The sequence below is a fragment of the Sinocyclocheilus anshuiensis genome, unplaced genomic scaffold (genome assembly GCF_001515605.1).
Source record: "Sinocyclocheilus anshuiensis isolate Anshui unplaced genomic scaffold, SAMN03320099.WGS_v1.1 scaffold687, whole genome shotgun sequence".
Lineage (NCBI taxonomy): Eukaryota > Metazoa > Chordata > Actinopteri > Cypriniformes > Cyprinidae > Sinocyclocheilus > Sinocyclocheilus anshuiensis.
Window position 1 is genome coordinate 552,849 of NW_015551096.1, and position 258 is coordinate 553,106.

The window sequence follows — 258 nt, forward strand, 5'->3', positions numbered from 1 at the left end:
GAGTGAGAGAGAGAGAGAGAGCGAGAGAGAGAAAGTGTGTGAGTGAGTGAGTGAGAGCGAGCGAGAGAGTGTGTGAGTGAGAGAGATCGAGAGTGTGTGAGAGAGTGTGTGAGTGAGAGAGAGAGAGCGAGTGTGTGAGTGAGAGAGAGAGAGCGAGTGAGAGAGAGCGAGAGAGAGTGTGTGAGAGAGAGAGAGTGTGTGAGTGAGAGAGAGAGAGAGAGAGTGTGTGAGTGAGAGAGAGAGAGAGAGCGACAGTGT